Raw genomic sequence first — 23777 nt, forward strand, 5'->3', positions numbered from 1 at the left:
GCCTCTTTTGGGTATATGCCTAGGAGTGGTATGGCTGGATCTTGAGGAAGCGCTATTCCTAGTTGTCTGAGAAAGCGCCAGATTGATTTCCAGAGTGGTTGTACCAGTTTACATTCCCACCAGCAGTGGAGAAGCGTTCCCCTTTCTCCACAACCTCTCCAGCATGTGTTGTCCCTTGAGATTTTCATCTTGGCCATTCTGATGGGTGTAAGGTGAAATCTCAGGGTTGTTTTGATTTGCATTTCCCTAATGGCTAATGAGGTTGAGCATTTGTTTAAGTGCTTCTCTGCCATTCGATATTCCTCTGCAGAGAATTCTCTCTTTAGCTCTGTTCCCCATTTTTTAAGTGGATTACTTGGTTTGTTGCTTTTCAGCTTGTTTAGTTCTTTATATATATTGGATATGAGTCTTCTGTCAGATAGAGGGTTGGTGATGATTCTTTCCCAATCTGTAGGCAGTCGCTTTGTTTTGATGACAGTGTCCTTTGCTTTACAGAAGCTTTTCAATTTCATGAGGTCCCATTTGTTGATTGTTGCTCTTAGAGCCTGTGCTGTTGGTGTTCTGTTCAGGAAGTTTTCTCCTGTACCAATGAGTTCTAGGGTATTCCCCACTTTTTTTTTCTAGCCGATTTAATGTGTCTGGTTTTATGTTGAGGTCTTTGATCCACTTGGACTTCAGTTTTGTGCAGGGTGATAAGTATGGATCTATTTTCATTTTTCTACATGTGGACATCCAGTTAGACCAGCACCATTTGTTGAAGATGCTATCTTTTTTCCATTGTATGGTTTTGGCATCTTTGTCAAAAATCAGGTGTCCGTAAGTGTGTGGGTTTATTTCTGGGTCTTCTGTTCGATTCCATTGATCCACCATTCTGTTTCTATGCCAGTACCATGCAGTTTTTATAACTGTTGCTCTATAGTACAGCTTGAGATCAGGGATGGAGATACCTCCAGAAGATCTTTTATTGTAGAGGATTGTTTTAGCAATTCTCGGTTTCTTGTTATTCCATACAAAGTTGAGAATTTTTCTTTCCAGGTCTGTAAAGAATTGTGTTGGCAATTTGATGGGAATTGCATTAAATCTGTAGATTGCTTTTGGTAAGATGGCCATTTTTACTATGTTAATCCTGCCAAGCCATGAGCATGGGAGATCTTTCCATCTTCTCATATCTTCCTCTAATTCTTTCTTCAGAGACTTGAAATTTTTTTCATACAAGTCTTTGACTTCCTTGGTTAGGGTTACGCCAAGGTACTTTATGTCATTTGTGGCTATTGTGAATGGTGTTGTTTCTCTAATTTCTTTCTCAGCCCTTTTGTCTTTTGTATACAGGAGTGCTACTGATTTTTTTGAGTTAATTTTATATCCAGCCACTTTGCTGAAGGTGTTTATCAGCTGTAGGAGTTCCCTGGTAGAGTTTTTGGGGTCACTCATATATACTATCATATCATCTGCAAATAGTGATAATTTGACTTCTTCCTTTCCCATCTGTATCCCCTTGATCTCCTTCGACTGTCTTATTGCTCTAGCAAGGACTTCCAGCACTATGTTGAAGAGATATGGAGACAGTGGGCAGCCTTGTCTTGTCCCTGATTTCAGTGGGATTGCTTTAAGTTTCTCTCCGTTCAGTTTGATGTTGGCTATAGGCTTGCTGTATATCGCCTTTACTATGTTTAGATATGTGCCTTGTATCCCTGAACTCTCCAGTACTTTAAACATGAATGGATGTTGGATTTTGTCAAATGCTTTTTCAGCATCTAGGGAGATTATCATGTGGTTTTTTTCTTTCAGTTTGTTAATATGGTGGATCACATTGATGGATTTCCGTATATTGAACCACCCCTGCATACCTGGGATGAAGCCTACTTGGTCATAGTGGATAATATCTTTGATGTGTTCTTGGATCCGGTTTGCAAGTATTTTGTTAAGTATTTTTGCATCAATGTTCATAAGGGAGATTGGCCTGAAATTCTCTTTCTTTGTTGAGTCTTTGTGAGGTTTAGGTACCAAGGTGATTGTGGCTTCATAGAATGAGTTTGGTAATGTTCCTTCTGTTTCTATTTTGTGGAATAGTTTGAAGAGAATTGGAGTTAGCTCTTCTTTGAAGGTCTGGTAGAATTCTGCACTGAAGCCATCTGGTCCTGGGCTTTTTTTGGATGGGAGACTTTTGATGACTGCTTCTATTTCTTTGGGGGATATAGGACTATTTAGTTGATTTACCTGGTCCTGATTCAGCTTTGGTGAGTCAAATCGATCAAGAAAATTGTCCATTTCATTTAGATTTTCAAATTTTGTGGCATATAGACTTTTGAAGTAAGTCCTAATGATTGTTTGGATTTCCTCAGTGTCTGTAGTTATGTCCCCCTTTTCATTTCTGATTTTGTTGATTTGGGTGGTGTCTCTCTGCCTTTTAGTTAGCTTGGCTAAGGGTTTGTCTATCTTGTTGATTTTCTCAAAGAACCAGCTCTTGGTTTCATTGATTCTTTGAATTGTTTTATTTGTTTCTAATTGATTGATTTCAGCCCTGAGTTTGATTATTTCCAGCCGTCTACTCCTTTTTGGTGTGTCTGCTTCTTCTTTTTCTAGGGTTTTTAAGTGGGCCATTAAGTTGCTTGAATGAGCTGTCTCGAATTTCTTCTTGAAGGCACTTAGTGCTATGAACTTTCCTCTTAGCACTGCTTTCATTGTGTCCCACAAGTTAGGGTATGTTGTGTCTTCATTTTCATTGAGTTCTAGAAAGGCTTTAATTTCTTTCTTTATTTCTTCCCTGACCCAGCTGTCATTTAGTAACAAGTTGTTCAGTTTCCATGAGTGTGTAGGCTTTTTGCTATTTCTGTTGTTGTTGAAGTCCAGCTTTATTCCATGGTGATCAGACAGGATACAAGGGATTATTTCAGTCTTCTTGTATCTGTTGAGGCTTGCTTTGTGACCAACTATATGGTCTATTTTGGAGAAGGTTCCATGAGGTGCTGAGAAGAAGGTAAATTCTTTTGTGTTTGGGTGTAAAGTTCTGTAGATGTCTGTGAGGTCCATTTGATTCATGACCTCTGTCAGAGATATTGTTTCTTTGTTTAATTTCTGTTTTGTTGACCTGTCCTTTGTTGAGAGTGGGGTGTTGAAGTCTCCCACTATTAATGTGTGGGGATCTATATGTGGTTTAAATTTTATCAATGTTTCTTTTACAAATGTGGGTGCTCTTGTATTTGGGGCATAGATGTTCAGGATTGTGATGTCTTCCTGGTGGAATTTTCCCTTGATGAGTATGAAGTGACCTTCCTCATCTCTTTTTATTATTTTTGGTTGAAAGTCTATTTTATCAGATATTAGAATGGCTACTCCTGCTTGTTTCTTGGGTCCATTTGCTTGGAAAGTCATCTTCCAACCTTTTACCCTCAGGTAATGTCTATCTTTGTGTCTTAGGTGTGTTTCTTGTATGCAACAGATTGCTGGGTTTTGTTTACGTATCCATTCTGTTAATCTGTGTCTTTTTACTGGAGAGTTGAGTCCATTGATGTTGAGAGAGATTAATGACCAGTGGCTGTTATATTCTTTGATTTTGATGTTGGCTGTGTTCATAAGTTTGTGTGCTTGGTTGCTTTTTGTTTTGCTGTAGGAAGGTTAATTATTTCCTGTGTTTTCTTGACAGAAGCTAATTTTCTTGGGTCGTATTTTCCCTTCCAGTGTCTTCTGTAATGCTGGATTTGTGTGTAGGTATTGTTGAAATTTGTTTTTGTCATTGAATATCTTGTTTTCTCCGTCTATGAGGACTGAGAGTTTTGCAGGGTATAGTAGCCTGGGTTGACATCTGTGTTCTCTTAGGGTCTGCATGATATCTGTCCAGGCCCTTCTGGCTTTCATAGTTTCTGTTGAAAAGTCAGGTGTGATTCTAATGGGTTTGCCATTATATGTTACTTGGCCTTTTTCCCTTGCAGCTTTTAGTATTTTTTCTTTGTTCTGTATACTTCCTGTTTTGATTATTATGTGGCGGGAGGATTTTCTTTTCTGGTCAAATTTGTTGGGTGTTCTGTAGGCCTCATGTATCCTTATTGGCTTCTCCTTTAACTTGGGGAAATTTTCTTCAATGATTTTGTTGAAAATATTTTCTGGGCCTTGGAGAAGGGAGTCTTCTTTTTCCTCTATTCCTATTATTCTCAAATTTTGTCTTTTCATATTGTCTTGGATTTCTTGGACGGTCTGAGTCAGGAATTTTTTGGATTTCACATTTTCTTTGACAGATACATCGATTTCTTCCATTGTATCTTCTACACCTGAGATTCTTTCTTCCATTTCTTGTATTCTGTTGGTTATGCTTACCTCTGTAGTTCCTGTTTTCTTCCCTAAATTCTTCCTCTCCATTATTTCCTCCATTTGTGTTTTCTTTAATTTTTCTAGTTCTATCTTCAGGTCTTGAGTTGTTTTGTTTACTTCCTTCACCTGTCTGCTTGTATTTTCCTCTTTTTCTTTTAGTTCCTTCAACTCTGTCTCTTTGATTTCTTTCAGTGATTTAATTATTTCTTCTCTGAAGGCCACAAGCTGTTTGGCTGCATCTTCCCGTATTTCTTCACGGATGGCCCTAATTTGCTTGTCTTTATCTTCCTCCATTTCTTTACGGATAGCCATGATCTGTTTGGTTTTATCTTCCTCTAATTCTTTACGTATTTTATTTGTCTCCTCTATTATCCTCTTCATCAACATAGATGTAAGGTCCTCTTCTTGATTTTCTATTATGCTGCATTGTTCAGGGCTGTTCGCCCCTGGATGGCTGGGTTCTGGAGATGCCATATTGCTCTGTCTTTTGTTGGTTGAGCCTTTACGCTGACCTCTACCCAATGGGCTGATTTAGGTTTTGGCTGTTAGTTTCTGTGCTTCCTGGAGTCCTGAGGTAGGGAGTATCCCCTTGGCTGGAAGATGATTTTTCCTGAAGGAGTCCTTCTCTGCTTTTTGGTTATGGTCACTGTATGGCCAGTGTTTCTCCGGAGATGCCACTGCTCACCTCAGGTTTATAGCCCTGAGTAGTAGCTGTGGTCTATGTTAGGCAGGGGGGGATCTCCTCTTACCCATAAAATTTCTCAAGACAGCTGCCCCACTGCTGGGTTTCTTGTTATAAATTTAGTGTGCTGCTGCTCACTAAATTTCCATGTACAGTCCTCTTGAAGAAACTGCTGATTCCCTAGCTATGGGGTTTTCTCCCAACAGGGAAACTCAGTCTGTTATCCTGGGGCGCACAGTTCTGTCTGACAAAGTGGGAGGTGCACTCAGCAAGTCTCTGGGCCAAAGGCTGATTGCTCTCCTCTGGACCTGGAGAATGTGCACCTAGGTTGATTTGGCGCCTGGGGGCACTGTTCTGGTCTGGAGGCTGGGTGCCTCACTCTGGACCAGAAGCTGTGTGTCTCTGTCTGGGATGGCGGCTACAGGCACTGCTCTGGTCCAGACGCTGTGGGTGCAGCCCCCCTGAAGGATCAGGGATTCCTACAGTTTTGGCAGTCCAGCCAGGGACAACTGGCCGATCCCTGGTACAGTATCTGAGGGCTGCTGTAATGGCTCTTCGACTCCTGCAGGTCCGAGGATGCAGCTGTGTGTCCCAGTGCCCCAGGGGAACGCAACAATGGCGGCAGAGCACAGCGCTTCTGCCTGCACTAGAGTCTGCGTGAGTCCAGGAAGTGTTTTGGTGCTGGGTGTCCTAATCGTTAGAGCTGCTGAGCCCCTCCGCTGGGGGTTTCCTCCTGCCAGAGACACGCAGTCTGGTGCCCTGTTGCCCTGGTGCCCACAGTTCTATCTGAGGCGGCGAATCACGCGCGCAGGCAGGGCTCTGAGCAGGCAGGCGCCTTTGTCCCTCCCGGCTCTGGGTCCGGGCTGGCTCCTGGGGCACCCGCGGAACCTGAGTCTTTTCCAGGGGATGTCTGGGTAACCTGGGGTCGGTCCCAATTGTTTCCTGCTCCGTGGGGTTATCTCTCGACTGGGAGATCCAGTCTATGGTGTTGTGGGCCCACAGTTCAGTCTGGGACCGTGACCAGATCGCGCTGGCGGGTAGCTCTGGGCTGGCGACCAAGCGCCTGGCGGAACGGGGATCTCTTCCGCGGTTTTGCCGGGTGAGTTAAAGCTGATCGAATCCCCCACCGTGGGGTATCCTCTCACCTGAGAAACACAACCACTTGTGTTTTATGGCCGCGAGTTCTGATTGCTGGTCACTTTGCCAATCCTGCTGTGCTGCTCCTCAGAATGAGAGTCCTCCCGGCGCTGCCATCTTGCCCCGCCTCCTTTTTTTTTCTTTATTAATTACACTTTATTCCCCCCGTGGTTCCCTCCCTCCTCCAGGCCCAATCCCTCCCTTCCTCCACCTTCAGCATGCATGCCCCTCCCCAAGTCCACTGATAGGGGAAGACTTCTTTTCCTTCCTTCTGATCCTAGTCAATTAGGTCTCATCAGGAGTGGCTGCTTTGTCTTCTTCTGTGGCCTGGTAATGCTGCTTCCCCCTCAGAGGGAGGTAATTAAAGAGCAGGCCAATCAGTTCATGTCAGTGACAGTCCCTGCTCCTATTACAATGGAACCCACTTGGATACTGAAATGCCATGGGCTACATTTGTTCAGGGGTCTTAGGTTATCTCCATGCATAGTCCTTGGCTGGAAGAGCAGTCTCAGGAAAGACCCCTGTGCTCAAATTTTTTGGTTCTGTTGCTCTCCTTGTGAAGTTCCTGTCCTCTCCAGATCTTACTGTTTCCCACTTCTTTCCTAAGATTCCCTGCACTCTGCCCAAAGGCTGCCCATAAGTCTCAGCATCTACATTGATAGTCTGCAGGGCAGAGCTTTTCAGAGGCTAATATCCAGTATATATAAAGAACTAAAGAAGTTAAACAGAAAAAAAATCATGTAATCCAATTAAAAAATGGGGTACAAAGCTAAACAGAGAATTCTCTGCAGAGGAATATCGAATGGCAGCGAAACACTTAAAGAAATGCTCAACCTCATTAGCCATCAGGAAAATGCAAATCAAAATGACCCTGAGATTTCACCTTATACCCATCAGAATGGCTAAGATAAAAAACTCAAGAGACAAGATATGCTGGAGAGGTTGTGGAGAAAGGGGAACCTTCCTCCACTGCTGGTAAATGTGTTCTTAATTGTAAGATAATATAAGTGGAGCAAGCAGGGTGGTGGTGTTGCATGTCTTTAATCCTAGCACTTGTGAGGCAGAGGGATCTCAAGAGCTTGAGGCCAGACTGGTCTATACAAAGCAAGTTCCAGGACATCGAGGGCTACACAGTGAAACTATATCTTTAAAAATCAAGCAAGCAAGCAAACAAACAAAAAGCATAATCATTGTTAACTCATCCCAAGAACCTGCCAGTATGTTACAGCATATGACAAAAGGAACTCTGATTTGACTAAGTATATGGCATTCACAGTGCTGATACTGTCCTGGCTTATTCAAGCTGATTCAATCTACACTTATTGGCTATTAGAAATGCAAGAGTCAGACAGGCAAATATTTCAATGAAATGTTTTTGAGGGGATTGATGCTCTGTATCTGAATTTGAGATGTAAAATATTTATATATACACAGGAGAGAAAGTTATGTAGAAGCTGACTGTGGTCTCCTCACAGTAAAAAAGTAGACAAAGATGCCCAGATGAAGAAATGCTATTCTGTAGTTAAAATGCATAAGGCATGGTAATCAATGTTGCATAAATGCTGAAAGTTAACTTCATGACAAGCATAAGGTGACAAGTGTGAGCCTGAACTGAGGATCAGTGGGGCCTTCCTGCCACAGGTAAGGCGATATGTGCTCCATGTTTGATCACTCTACTTAGGAGCCCACAATGCCTCTCCATACCCTTCTACTTTTTGTTTAGTTTTGTTTGGTTTCTGGGAAATCATAACAGATCCTGAGGCATTTGACTGCCTGTGAGTACCATCTCTCTTCAGAGTCTAACAATGCCCACAGATCTGCCCTGGGTCAAATTTACAGGTTTCCTTCAGAGTCAGACAGTGCCCACTGACCTGTCTTGGGTTAAATTATTACAAAGATTTGAAAGTGTCAAAGCTTGTTTCTCCACACGAAGGGAAAGCCTGAAGGAAAGCCTATTGGCAACCTATTTGTCAGTTCAAAGGCCCTGCCTCTATCTGAAAACCAGGACTGACCTGAGGGAAATAGTGGGCCCTTTTTCTGATGTGGTCAAAAATAAGAGATCTAAGAAAAGGAACAAATAAACAAACCCCCAAACCAAAATAAAAAGAAACAAAGCAACAACAACAAAACTGTATGTATTTGTAGGAAAAGCCAAGTACTGGCAGACATCAGAAAGTAATATGTAGGTCCTTTGTTAAACCTAGTTTGAAAAATAAAAAGACAAAGCAAGTTATAAAACTTTGCATATGACCCCATTTTGGTAAAACTAGAGATGTTGAATAAGGAACAAAATATTAATAGCAAACACTATTTGTATTGCCTAGGATGAAACTAGGAATCAGATATCTTTCAAAATGATAAAGAGGGAAGAAGTTAGCCATCATGTTTTATGCACATGATAACTTACTGAGAAGTAAAATCAAGGGCTATGAGGCAATCTGAAGAAAATGAAGAGCATGAATATAGCGCCATCATTTGAGGAGCCAAAGAAGGTAGACAATACTATTAGAACGTAGGGTCTGGGGTCTCATAACAGAAACGAGGACACTATGAACCTACCCAAGAATTTCTACAAAAGTGTTGTAAGTCAAAGGGCAGGAAAGCAGGATGCTAACAGGAAATCAAAATGAGGAGACTTGAAAAATACATTAGATGTACCCAGCTGACTGAAAAGACATATACAGTACAAACCTTAGGGAGAACCCACTAACAAACAAGATTTCCATGCATTCATTATATAGATATCAATTTTCATCACTATGACTCACTTGAAATATTATCTCAGGCAATTATTTAATTAAAAATATATGAAAAAAGGAGTTAACTAGACCAATCAAAATGAAGGTATTTTCATATATTTTTTCTCTTACAAGCTAATAAACCACAAGCAACAAGGAACTGAAATGGTACAAACTTAAAATCTTAAGTTAGTTAAATTCACATTCCTATCCAGATATGTAAGACCTCAGGGAAAATACTAGAGAAATATGCACCTTGGAAAGAGTCTGTGTGAAAAGGTGTATAAAAATCGATTGAAGAATCAAATACTAGGACATGGAAAGAGGAAAAGTATTGTAATGAGCCTCAGAATCAATTGCACAATACGGGATAGATCACAGAAACAGAGAAATGTTATGAAAAATAATGAGAGAATTTATACCTTTGCAAAAAGAAAAATTGTGTCAAATGCCAAATACCAGGTAAACAATGGGAAGGAGGTTGTAAGAACAGAAATTAAGTGGCATAATTATCACTAACAGTTAAACATTGAATAGTCTTTGAATAGAGACTATTCAAAGTTTAATTTAAATTAACTAATTATAAAGTTTAATTAAATTTAACTAATTATAATTTACTACCTCACAAATACACTGCTAGTAAGCAACCTAGGAGAAAACATACGTAACCAAAAATGGAGTTTAGAAAGGTGTGGGGAAAATGTCACCAAAATAAGATTTTACAGAAGTAATGTTATCTATTAGAAGGCCCTTACTCTGCCTAAAGATAATTAGAACGGTATGACTTTTCAATGTAAATGGGAAAGGCAAAAAATTATTTTTCTACCACTGAGATTGCAATTCTTGCTGACAAGCTAGCAGGTACTAATCTCTTTTTCTGAGTCACTCAGCCAAAGTTTAACTTAAAACTATCAAAGCCATTTTTACAGGCTGAATTTCCATGACATGGATATGTCTAAATATTACATAAGTTCCAGAAGGTTCTCATGATTAAGAAGACTTCTGATCATAAAAGTAATAAATAAAAAGATAAAAAAAATTGTTCCAATTATGAAGATGTTTCTAGATAGAAAATAGTTGCATATTTATCCAGCATAAGAATAAAAGGTATTGGTAATGTTGTGCTTCTGACAAACTTTGATTAACCACTTGAATTCTCAGTGACTTAACATATGGATAATCTTACATTTTTATGCTCACAGTTTCTTCTATATTTTAACAGCCTTTTCAAGATTTTTGATGTTTATTTAAAATCCAATAAATCATTTCTTTCTGTCACCTAAATATTTACATGTGAATCTCATATCTATAATATCTCAATGGAATAATGTAGACTTACGTTCTTTTTAAAAATTCCGTAAGAAGTATACAAAGACATACCCATTGTTGAATACAGAGCCTTTCTTGGTAGACTTAATGGAAAGTCTAGGCCACTATCTTATCACAGCCTGTGCTCCAATTCACTATGTAGCTGATGTGACCTTGCCTCTCTTCTGATCCTCCTTCTTCCACTTCTTAAGTGCTGAAATGACAGACATTCTTAAGCATGCCTGTTTAATGTAACACTGGAGATAGAACCCAGGGTTTCATGGGTGCAATGCAAGTACTATATCAGCTTAGATATATTTACAGGGACACCAGCAGTCCTTAGTTCAGAGGAGGTCTCACCTGGCTCTTACATGATCTTAGATCTTCTGAACTATGGGAGACAGAAAAATATTAAAATTGCCAAGTAACTGTTTTCTGTACTAATTATTGATATCTAAATTTATTGCACATTTAAAGGGATTGGTAAATTACACTTAAGTCAGAAAAATGCAGATTATGTAAATAACTGATAATGAAAGAATTATATATTGTATGCTAGAAGAAAAATCACTCAAGTTTAACTGAATTTATTGTGTATATAAAAGGACATATAGTTTTGAAGAAAATTTACATGGGCCAATAAAAATTTATTAGTGAAATCATTGCATTTTAAATATAAAGAAAAGCTATATTTAATTAAAAACAATTGGGCCAGTTCTGATGTGTATTCTCTACAAAAAAAGTGCAAAAAAGTAATTGAGAAGTTTCTCAGATAAGATATTTTGACTCATATTTGACACACCCAAGCTGTATAAACATGGTAGCATACTTTAAAATATTCTTTCAAATTCAAGTAATAGAAAAAAAAAATACAACTAAAAGGCTTCAAAAAACTGGAGGGATTTCACTAAAATCTGATTTGATTAATCTCTGATTAGAAATGATGAATCTTGATTTAGTTCAGTCTCCTACTCCATTTTCAAAGACTTTTTGAGCTCCCTACTCTGTATGCTGCTGACATCCACAGGCTGGTAGCTGAAAGTTACTAACGTCTCAGCTTCATTTTTTTAAATATTTTTTTATTTTTAAATAATTTTATATATTCACTTGTATTCCAGCTGTAGCCCTCTCCGTCTTTCCCTCCCAATCCTTCCCTCCCTCCCTCATCTCCTTCCTGCCCCCTTCTAAGTCCACTGAGAGGGGATGTCCTCCTCTCCTTCCATCTGGCCCAAGCTTATCAGGTATCTTCAGGATGATTGCAATATCCTTATCTGTGGCCTAGCAAGGCTGCTTCTCCCTCGGGTGGGAGGGGAAGCTCAATGAACCATACATTAAGTTCATGTCAGAAACAATTCCTGTCCCACTTACTAGGGAACCCACTTGGATACTGAGCTTTCGTGGGCTATTTCTGAGCAGGGTCAGCTTCATTTTTATATACATTTTTTAACATAAAGTTGACTTAAAACTGTTATTTAAAATGAGGGCCATCATTAAATGTGATAAATATTCTTTATAGAAATCCACATTCGAATTTTGTGAAACTGTGTATTTTACTCATTCATTTAATCCTTATGTATTTATTTTCTTCTAGACGATCTCTGAAATGGTTACCTGTTTTCTTATCTGGAAAATGCAATGCACCACATAATTCAGGCCTAGGTTCTACAAACAATCACCAACAGAAAGATCAATTATTGCTACACAAATCAGGATGACCCCTGTGATAGCTATTTATAATTGCCACCTTGAAAAAACCTGGAATTACTGGAGAAGTTATTTTAAATGAGAGGTAAACTAAATTGAACTGGCTTGTGGGCATGTCTATGTGGATTTGTCTAAATTAAGTTTTTTGATATGAGATGCAAACTCCTTATAGGTGGAAACATTCTTTAGGTAGGGGGTGCTGAACTGTGAGTGGAGGTATAAGCTAAGTATAAACAAGTGATTAAGTCTGTAGGCAAGTATTGTCCCTCTGTTCTTAGATGATTGTGAAAAGTTGCCTGGAGTTCTTGCCTTGATTTCCCTGTGATAATGGACCATAGCCTGGAATTATAAACCAAAAAAAAGCCATTTATTGATTGTTAATCTTAGAGCCTGTGCTGCTGATGTTCTGTTCAGGAATTGTTTCCTGGGACAATGAGGTCAGGGCTCTTCCCCACTTTTTCTTCTAACAGGTTAGTATGTCTGGTTTTATGTTGAGGTCTTTGATCAACTTGGACTTTAGTTTTGTGCACAGTAATAAATGTGGATCTGGTTGCATTTTTCTACATGTAGACATCTAGTTAGACCAGCAACATTTGTTGAAGATGCTTTTTTCCATTATATGGTCTTGGCTTCTATGTCAAAAATCAAGTATCCATAGGTGTGTGGGTTTATTTCTGGGTCTTCTATTTGATTCCATTGATCCACCATTATGTTTCTATACCAATACCATGCAGTTTTTATTACTGTTGCTTTGTAGTACAGTTTGAGATCAGGGATGGAGATACCTCCAGAAGATCTTTAATTGTACAGGATTGTTTAAGCAATTCTGGTTTTTTGTTCTGTTTTGTTTTGGTTTTTCCATATGAAGTTGAGAATTGTTATTTCAAGGTATGTAAAGAATTTTGTTGGCGTTTTGATGGGAATTACATTGAATCTGTAGATTGTTTTGGCAGGATAGCCATTTTCACTATGTTAATCCTACGGATCCGTGAACATGGGAGATCTTTACATCTTCTGATATCTTCTTCAATTTCTTTCTTCAGAGACATGAGGTTTTTTTTTTTTTTTTTCTTTTTTCAAACAGGTCTTTCACTTGCTTGGTTAGAGTCACACCAAAGTACTTTATATTTTTAGTGGCTATTGTGAACGGTGTTGTTTCCCTAATTTCTTTCTCAGACCTTTTCTATAAAGCAAAGGACATTGTCACTGTCGTCAGAATAAAATGACACTCTACAGACTGGGAAACGATCTTCACCAACCCTATATCTCACAAAGTGCTAATATCCAAAATATATAAAGAAATCGAGAAGTTAAACAGCAGTTTTTATTACAACAAATCAAGTAATTCAATTAAAAGTTGGGATATGGAGCTAAACAGAATTCTCAATAGAATACTGAACGTCAGAGAAACACTTTAAGAAATGCTCACCATTCTTAATCATCAGGGGAATGCAAAGCAAAATGACCTTGAAATTTCACCTTATACCCATCAGAATAGATAAGATAAAAAACTCAAGTGACAACACATGCTGGAGAGGATGTGGAGAAAGGGGAAACCTCCTCCACTGTTGGTGGGAATGTAAACTTGTACAACCACTTTGGAAATCAATCTGGTGCTTTCTCAGACAATTAGGAATAGTGCTACCTCAAGATCCAGCTATACCACTCCTAGGCATATGTCCAAAAGATGCTCAAGTATATAACATGCTCAACCATGTTCTTAACAGATTTATTTGTAGTAGCCAGAATCTGGAAACAGCCCAGATGTCCCTCAATGGAGGAATGGATACATAAATTGTGGTACATTTACATAATGGAATACTACTCAGCAATTAAAGATAAGGAAATCATGAAATTTGCAGGCAAATAGTGAAAACTAGATAAGATCATCCTGACTGAGGTATCCCAGAAGCAGAAAGACACACATGGTATATACTCACTGTAAAATTATTATTAGACATATATGATAGGATAATCATACTAAAATCTGTACACATAAAGAAGATAAGCAAGAAGGACCCTGGGTAAAATGATCAGTCCTCATTCAGAAAGGCAAACAGGACAGACATTGGAAGAGGGAGAATACAGGGAACATAACAGAAGCCTACTACAGAGGGCCTCTGAAAGACTCGACCCTGCAGGGTATCAAAGCAGATGCTGAAGCTGATAGCCAAACTTTGGGCAAAGTGCAGGGAATCTTATGAAAGAAGGGGGACATAGAAAGCTCCTGGAGGTACAGGAGCTCCACAAGGAGAGCAACAGAACCAAAATATCTGAGCACAGAGGTCTTTTCTGAGACTAATACTCCAACCAAGACCCTGCATGGAGATAACCTTGAAGCCCATGGTGTAGCCCATGGCAGCTCAGTGTCCAAGTGAGTTCCCTAGTAAAAGGAAGAAGGGCTGTCTCTTGACAGGAACTGATTGGCCTGCTCTTTAATCACCTGAGGAGGGAATAGCCTTATAGCCACAGAGGGAGACAATGCAACCAGTCCTGATGAGACCTGATAGACTAGGATCAGAGGGAAGGGGAGGAGGACCTACCCTATCATTGGACCTGGGAAGGGGCATGGGAAGAGATGAGGGAAGAAGGGTTGGACTGGGAGGAGATGAGGGAGGGGGCTACACCTGGGATACAAAGTGAATAAACTAATTTATAAAAAATAAATAAATTTTAAAAATAAACAAAATAAATAAACCAAAGAACCCTGTCTTTCTTAAGTTGCTTTTTGGCTGTGCTTACTCAGCAACACTCAGGAGACTGAGATAGAAATTTGCATTGAAGTGTGGTGTTATTGCTATGACAAACCCGACAATGTGGCATTTATGTCTTTGTTTTTTTTGTTTGTTTGTTTGGTTTGTTTTGTTTTGTTTTTGTGAAAAGAATGTGAAAGAGTTTTGAACTTTGAACTGGAAATGCTATTGAGTGTTGTAGACTTAGGCTGCTCTTGTGGAAGTCTCGAAAAATGCTGAGAGAAGTGGGTCTGTTGAGATCTACTACACAGATTTCAGAAGAGAATGGAGCCATTATTAGCAAGTAGGACAGGGGTCATTCCTGTGATATTTGGTAAAGAATCTCGCTTTATTCTTCCTGTGCACTAAGAACTAGGGTGGAGTTCAACTGAGAACTGATGAACTGGTTTGGTTGCCTGAGGAGATTTCTGGATGAGAGACTGTTCAGTCTCATGTTAAAGAAGCAGATGCAATTGAAAGAGAAATCCATAAGTAGTGTAATGAAGCCTATTGTGCTACAGTATAGCAATATGAGGCTATCCTGATTGCAGCGCACCAACCCCTGGTAGTTCCTTCATATGTGCATGCTAAGCTAAAGAAGTTCTATGAACCTCAAAAGCAACTGCCTGGGAAACTGTTTCTTCAAGGCTAAAACACAAAAGCTGATATGTCTGTGGCCCAGGATTGCTGAGCTCCATCTCAACTAAGATTTGGGACTTAAAATTTCTTTTTAGTATTTTTATTATTTTTATTATTTTATTTTATTTTATTTTATATGGATGTGTGTTTTGCCTGCATAAATATATATGAAGTATGTGCATGCCTGGTGCCCGTAAAGGTCAAAAAAAGGCATTGAATTCCCTGGAACTGGATCTATGGATGATTATGAACTGTTATATAGTGCTTGGAATTGGACTTGGGTCCCTGCAAGCTTAATAAGCACTCTTCACTAGTGAGCCATCTTCCATGCTTGGCCTTAGACCTAGAGATATTTTAAACTATTAAAGTTAGCACATATTATTTACATTATGAGTTAACAGGGATGGGATGTCGTGGTTTTAAAGTGATATGTTTGAGTGTTAAGTTGATAAGGGAATAAGTGTGATGGTTATGTTTGTCCACTTGACATGAGCTAGAACCAATTACCTGGAAAGTTAGTTTCAATGAGGAATCATCTACATTGATTTGGCTTCTGAACATGGCTATGGGGAATTGCCTCAATTAACATAATTGATATGGGAATATCCAGCCTACTATGATTGGTGCTGTTCCCTAGTCAAGGTAGTTCTGATCTAAGGAAAAATAAAGATGAGCAAAAATGGGTAAGCAGGTAAATATGTAAGACTTTTTTATTTTTAATTAGTTCTTAGGTTTGATGTGATGTGGCTAGCTATCTGCAGTTCCTGTCTTGACTTCCTTTTAATGCTGAATTGTAGGCTGGAATGTTTGATATATTTGTTTGTGAAAAAAAGTAAAAAAGATTATTTACTCCACAAAATCTCTTACACTGAATTCCTTTGTTCCTAAAGAATGAATGTTAGCTCTGAAATCTCAGAGGAGGATAGATAGAGTTCAAATATTTAGTAGAAATTTGGGGAGATTGCTTTTGAAAATATCTTTAAATTCCTCTCAAACAGTTGCAAACACTTTTAGAAATCATTGTTTAGAACCTGTTCTCAGCTCCAAAATATTTCTATTAAAGAAAAATATTTACACAACATTTATTACATGAGCAATATAGTATATTCCTCCAAATTTAAGCGAGTTTAAAATCAGAAATAATCAATTGACTCCTTTTTAAGCCAAATATCAATAATTTGGCAAAAAATAATTATGTATTTTTTCTAAAATTAGTTTGTTTTTAAAAGTTTAGTAACAAATAAAGATTTTTTTACTTGATACAAATTTTTAAATTTAAATTTAAAAATTTAAATTTAACATGAATCATCATATTAGTTTTTCTAAAGCCACTACTGCAAATCTTCTGCTGAGAACTTAATTTTCTCTGCTAAGAAGATCATCTATGGATTTAGAGAATGTCAGGGCCTGGAGGATGAGTCACAAAAGCCGAACAAATGCTGTTTTGATGGCAGCTGAACTAAGTAGTTTGTAACTGTTTCATAAAATGAAACACCAGGGATTTCCTGCTAGTAAGTGAAAAATCAATAAATGTCAAACCTATTGTAAGAGGTCAGGAGTAAATTGTGTCTGTAGTTGTCTAAAACTGTGATTTTTTTTTCCTCATAGAAATAGAAAATATGGATGGGAGAAGATATTTTTATAGGTTTTACAAAACTTGTGGTTGTTTTACAGAAGCACCTGAATTTGTGCTTGAAGATAAAGATAATTACTATCATAATAAGACTTCTACACCATTGACAATTCTTTTTCAGTCATGTCCCATTTAGAAATGCTGAAATGTATTGTTACTATACATGCTTTTTAAGAAAGACAAATTGGTATGAGCAAAGTTAGAGTGCTTTAAAAACCACAGTTCCTCTAGGTGAGTTATAGAAATAAATTTTAAAAAAATAATTACTTCACAATTCTTTGTTAGTTGTATATTTTTAGAAAATTACTCATGTATCTTACCTATAAACTACTTGAAGATTATTCTTGTACTTATATATAAAATTTGAATCAATTGTCCAGACAATTATTGTATGTTGATCATAATACCCAGTACAATTAATTGTGTTGCATTTTGAAGCAATATACAGAATGCACTTAAAAGTTAAAATCTATATATCACTAACTTTTTGTTTATTCACTTAATCTACAATAACTTCCTAATCCTGATTGGAATCACATGGGAAAATTCTAAAATCACCTACCCCAGGGACCAAACCTTGGAAAGTTTTATTTAGCTACCTGACTTGTGGTGTGTACAACTATTTTTAATTTTTTTTAATTGACAAAGAAAAGTAAAGCATAATCTATCTGCAACTTTTCTCCTTTAAAAAAATTTCAGGTTTGCTCATCAAAGATTATGTAAAGCATTGGGAGTAATGCATAATGTAGAAACAGTAGAATGAAAAGGAAGGATTTCATGACATCTAACTAGAGCTGAGCAGAAGCAAAATGTCTGGCTGGCTTTGCTTCTCATTCTTCATACTCTCCTTTTTAAGCTCCTGAATACTGTTTGTTTGCTGATGACCTCCAAATAGTCACATCTCCAGAAATCACCAGAAACTTCCAATTGCTGGGGGACCTATCAATTCATTTGTTCCTGAATCACTTAAGAACTTTTAGCACCCAAATTGGTTCAACCCTATTCTCCTGAGCATCTTTTTCCTCCCTCCATCCTTAACACACCTATTACGGCAAAGTCAGTAACACTGACTTGTTCGTCACTCGAATTTTGATCAGGTAATACATCTGTCTCTGGGGCATCTGACAAGATGACTTACCTGCTTGAGGTTTCATGGGGAGAGCAGAAAGGTTTCCACTATTATCCAAGAATAGTTGGAAATAAAACGGAAAGAAGAATGGAAAGTCCTTTGGCTGTAAATAAGTGGTTTTGATAAATGAGGATCAAGTTCTCTCATGCTGACTAATCTTGAAAAGTCTGAGAAGTTTGTAAACAACAAGGGAGCACCTTGGAGTTTCTTACCAGCTTCTGGATGAAGACAGAAAGGAAAGGGAAAATGGAGGCCTGCAAACTATTGGAAGCCAGTCAGGGTTATTAAAGGATCTATTAAAGATTTATTTTCTCATAAATTAAGAGTAGGTCTCACACTTACTGAGCACTCATGGTATTATACTAAATGCATTATAACCTGTTAGCTTAATATCTTTACTATATGCCATAAGTATTACATGAATGATGAATTAAATGCTATTCCTAAGAACTAATCCAGTGGTGGGCCTAAAGAGGTGGTTTTGCAGTAAAGAGTATTCTTGCTAAGGACCTCAGTTCAATCCCAGCACCCATGTCTGATGGCTCAGTCACTGGTTAATCTGATTTCATATATTACCTTCATGCTACAAAATTCATAATCTCTTTTGGATATGGAGTGAAAAAATTTAAAACTGATATAAACTATTACATTTAAAACATGCAGAGAACTTGTTCTTGTTTTTGAGATGTATTGGGGTAACTCATGTGATGGTTTCTGGTTAGTAAATACATAATGTTTTCATACAGGTTAAATATTGATAGCAAGTTTATATTTTTAAGACACCTTCATGTGCTCTGTGTGCTTGCCGTGGACAATACCTGAAGTTTTCCATTGTTTTATCCTTAGAAAACGTATTATACCAATATTAATTTTAAGAAAGATTTTATTTCTCCATATCACACATATTTTTTTAATTTTACTGTGTTCTCCTTGAAATTTTAGAGGATTTTTTCTTGTTTAAATTTTCTTTAAAATATATTAAATAGTCACTGTATTTGTCTTGTATTCACAACAGGGAGAGTGAATGATTTAAAAGAGCCTATTATTTTGTGGGAGGGAGGGGTGGGGTGGGGTGGGTGTGGGTGTGGGTGTAGGTGAGTGTATATATGTATTACAGCTACCCTGTATGTTATACTACATGATGTAGCTTTGTTGGCCTGAAATTGTCATTATTAATAATCTCATACAGAAAAATAATAACAGCATTCTAGACTCTGAGAGAATAGTTTTCTTATTTGTAATAAATTGCCCTGAGCATATACGAGATAATTTTAAATGAAAAGAATTAAAGGCTTAAATGACAAACCCAGAAGCTGGTGAGGAAACATAAATGACTTACCCAACTAAATGTGATCAACCCTATCTTGAATAAGACATATTGCTTTTGACAGTTCTTCTAATACAGTGCCATTCTCTAAAAGAATATTATGCTTTTCGGGGGCTGGGAAGTAAAATTATTTTCATTTGTTTATTTAATTCATTTACTTTGTTTTATTTTTGTTTTTTGAGATGAGATCTTTTTATGTGGATCAGGCTGGCCTGGATTTTGTGGTGATCATCTTGCTTCTTTCTCCCCAATGCTGACATTATAGAGTATGCGCTATGTTGTATCTCCCATATCTGTATGGAAGCATCTCCTGTCAATAAAAAACTAAAGGCCTATAGGTGAGGCAGAAAATAAGAGGTGGGACATCCAGTAGGCAGAAAGTATTCTGGGATAGAATCAGAGGCAGCAGATCCACCTGACAAGACAGGAATGAGGACAGACACATGGTACCTGAGTGGAGGTAACCAGCCACATGGCAAAATGTCGATTAGTATGATAGGCTATTTTCAATTATGAGCTAGTCAGAGAACAGCTTAGTTATATGGCCTACAGGTTTGTAAATATTTTGAGTCTCATGAGTCTTATTCCAGAAGCTAGAAGGTAGGAGGGAAACCCCCAGGAATATAATGTGCACTGAATGTGGGGCTTGAATCTAAGCTTACAACCTGAGAGGCTCTGGGTGAAAGGTTGTTTCCTAGCCAAAGAGTGGGGCCCTTGAAGAACCTTTAAGAACCCCCATAGCAATGGGCCCCGCACTGGAGCAGAGGCTGCACTGAGGTATCAATTGGGCCAGAGCCTGAGGGCATAAGAGCTGTGCCATCTCCCTAGCATGGAACAGTTCCAGAGAAGGATTAGAGAGAGCTAGGTGGTCCATGGAAACATGATAGCCTAATTTGTGTCCATGCTGAAAAATTGTAGAGCTGCCTTTGGGTAGAGAGAGGTACCAACCTAATGGGGGCAGAGCTAGAAGCCAGTGCAACAAGCTACCTGAGTGACTGGGAATAGCAAGAGATGCAAATAGAAGCTCCAAGTGTCTGAACTGGCAATGTATTGAGTTTGGAAAACAATAAAAGACAAGGAAAACTGGATATAAAAATCATTAAAAAAAATTGAAAATAGGAAAGTAAAGTCCTTAGGAAGAGAGTTGGAAAATATATACTTCCTGTGTTAAAAATAGAAGAAGTCACATGACACAATGCATCTGGATTCCAAATGGTCTTGTTTGGCTTATCAGCATACAAAAATGGATTTTTTTAAAATAATGATGACAGTTTTGTCTATACAATTTGGGAGAGATCAGAAGAAGGCAGACTTAGAAAAAGAAGAGCCTGAGAAATTAGATGATAGATTGAAGACCGCAGAACAGAGGATAAAGGGTTTTTAAATTCAGAATAAAGAACTTTCAGAAGAATCCATTCTGGGACTTACAAAAGCACCAAGGAGAATAGTTACCCTTGAGAGAAGGCCACAGCGTTATCAATTAAAATGTCAGTTCATCAAAATGGAATATATTGAATTAAGAAATTACACTTACACTAACCTACAGAAATGTCATACAATAAACTATGTGTATCATGTTGTAGAATTTGGAGAATTAAGATACACACACACACACACAAACACACACACACACACACACACATATATATATATATATATATATATATATATATATATATATATATACATGTTGATGTGCCATTTCATTGATGCATATTCAGAATTTCAATGGGAGTCAACCATGAATTATGAAAAGGATGATTCTGATGTTTCACATGTATTAGAGATGATGACTGTCTTGGAGGTGCCTTTGCAGATTGGGGCTGATAGTGCTTCAGCGTGTGTATACATTGGAATGCAGCAATTCTTTGGACATTATGACATAGAAAATGTTACAGAGTCAATGCCACAGGTCAAGCAGTTATGGAGATATCTGACAGAAATTTAAAAGAAATGTTCATAGAACAGAAAGGGAATAAAGACGATCTCAGGCATAGTCTAAGTGTAGCTCTGTTGACTTTGAGTTTTTTAAAAGTCAGTGAGACAAGTAGCACAACTGTTAAAAACTACTGGATTTTAGAAAGAACTGAAGAATTAGAACAGCATATAATTCCAAAATAAGGTCCTAATTCCAAAATGGAAGAAAGGAGGTATGTTGTACTGGGGGGGGGGGTGATTTTATATTTGTTCCAATAGGAAAAAAAGAAGCTATGCACTCCATCCAAATTGATAAAATCAGATTTGACAGAGAGAGACCCCCATGAAGATCTTGGTTACTAACAGAAAGAAGAAAATAGAAAAGGCCAAGACAGGTTATGTATATGCTGAACCCTCTTATTGATTACAGACTCTTCAAGGTTTATTATTACTTGCCATCATTTCATATGGTGAAAATGGAGACTTATATTGCACTTTGATTCTTTAAGTCCAAACTAGCTTATAAAGAAGACAGATGTCTTTCATCTGCTCAAAGAAAGAATACCACTCTAAACATTGGACAGATCATTGAGACAGAAACTGAATAGAAAAACAATGAAACTAAGAGATGTCATGAATCAGATGGACCTAATAGATATTTATACTACTTTTCACCTAACCACAAAAGAATATACTTTCTTCTCAGCATCACAATGAACCTTCTCCAAAATTGGCAATATAGTCAGTCACAAAGCCTCAACTGAAAGACAATTGAAATAACCCATTGTATTTTAACAGATCAACATGGGTTAAAGCTGGACTTCAACAACGACAGAGGTAACAAAAAGCCTACACATGTGTGGCAACTGAATAACTCCCTACTCAATGACCACTGGGCCAGGGAAGAAATAAAGAAAGAAATTAAAGACTTCCTAAACTTCAAAGGCACAATGTACTCAAACTTATGAGACACGATGAAAATAGTGCAAAGAGGAAACTTCATAGCAATAGTGCATTCATAAAGAAATTGGAGAGATCTCATACCAGCAAATCAACAGCTTACCTGAAAGCTCTATAACACACACACACACACACACACACACACACACACACACACACACAAGTAGACAGCAGGAAATAATAAAACTCAGGTGAGATTAATAAATTAGAAACAAAAATTACAAGGAATCACTGAAACCTAGAGCTGTCTTTTTTTTTTTTTTTTTTTTTGAGAAAATCAACAAGATAGACAAACCAAAGAGGATAGATATGGATGGCACCTGAGCAGAGGAAAGCATGTATGTGACAAAATGTAGATAAGTATAATGGGTTATTTTAAGTTTTGAACCAGTTGGAGAAGAGCACCTACATGGCCTGGCATTTGTAAATATTTTGACTATAATGAGTCATTAATCTGACAGATTTACACTGGGAGGGAGACCTTCTACCAGCACATATCTAGATGTGTCATCCCATTTTCATTTTAGTTAATTTCATGCAGTTCAACTCCATATGATATTAAGCAAGTGGAAAGCTACACTTAAGCAAGAAAAATTTAAGTAAAAAATAAAAATAAAAAACAGAATTGTATTGGAAATACATTTTATTTATAGTCTGACTCAAATACTGCTTTGTTTGTTCTTTTAGAAAGCTTGTTGAAGTTGTCCTGAAACAGTTATAGACTACCACAAATGTGTCATTATATATTGAGTGCCATAGAAGTCTTTATTTTTACCACCTTAAGTATTTTATAACTTTTCATCCACTTCCTCTACCTCTTCTGCAAAGATAAAAAGCATGAAATAAAAATAAAAAATTTAAGTTTAAAAAAAAATCATGTGTAACTTTTTTTATAACAGAGCCTTAACTCATGGGAATTAACTAAGCAAGAAATAAAATTATATGCTCTAACTTTAAAATAGAGATTTTTTTTTTAAAACATAAACCAAATTGTTTAAAGGGATCAGCAGAAAGATGCAATATTCAGTTAGGTGTGACAAGTTGGTCATAATAAAAAATTGAAGGTTTTTTTTTGGTGTTTTGTTTTAAAAGAAAAAGTCTGTGATTTATATGTTTATAGCAAAAATATCAATAATTTTATAACTTGGAGTTTAGTATACATGGTTACTTAGTTTTATTCTGATTTAAAATATTTAAAGTATACTTTAGTGTTTCTATATAAAAATTATAAAAATAACATTCCTTTTCTATGGTTCTCTACATTTATGAAAATAATTAGTTGTGATGACAGTACTGACTATAATATCTGCCCATACACAAACTTTAAAAAATAAAATATTATTAACTATAGCCCTTTGCTGTGTTGTAGAAATGAATATTTAAATACTGTTTTCCTACAGCAATCTCCTAATAGGCATTTTTCTTAATTGATATGCAACTTTTTATAAATATGAAACACTGTAATTAATAACTGTTTGATAGTTGTAAAGATATATTCTATTACATACATTTTAAAATTTATTATTTATTTATGTGCCTTTTGAAAACACTGCTTTTTGTCTGACA

Source organism: Psammomys obesus, unplaced genomic scaffold (assembly GCF_907164565.1).
Source record: "Psammomys obesus unplaced genomic scaffold, mPsaObe1.curated_primary_1811, whole genome shotgun sequence".
Classification (NCBI taxonomy): Eukaryota; Metazoa; Chordata; class Mammalia; order Rodentia; family Muridae; genus Psammomys; species Psammomys obesus.